The sequence below is a fragment of the Myotis brandtii genome, unplaced genomic scaffold (assembly GCF_000412655.1).
Source record: "Myotis brandtii unplaced genomic scaffold, ASM41265v1 scaffold210, whole genome shotgun sequence".
Taxonomy (NCBI): Eukaryota; Metazoa; Chordata; class Mammalia; order Chiroptera; family Vespertilionidae; genus Myotis; species Myotis brandtii.
The window spans coordinates 648,648-648,903 of NW_005357847.1; positions in this window are offsets into that span (position 1 = coordinate 648,648).

A 256-nucleotide genomic window follows, 5' to 3' on the forward strand; every position below is an offset into this window, starting at 1 on the left:
TTAGAGGATTTTTCCAGTGGTGTTAGTGGGGTATTAAAGTCCCCTACTATGACTGTATTGCTGTCAATCTCTCCCTTGACATTCTCCAGAAGTTTTTTTATGTATTTGCGTGCTCCTGTATTGGGTGCGTATATGTTCTTCAGAGTTATACCTTCATGTTGGATTGCTCCCTTTAGTATTATGAAGTGGCCTTCCTTTCTTTTTTTAATTAAATCTTTATTGTTCAGATTATTACAGTTGTTCCTCTTTTTTCCCC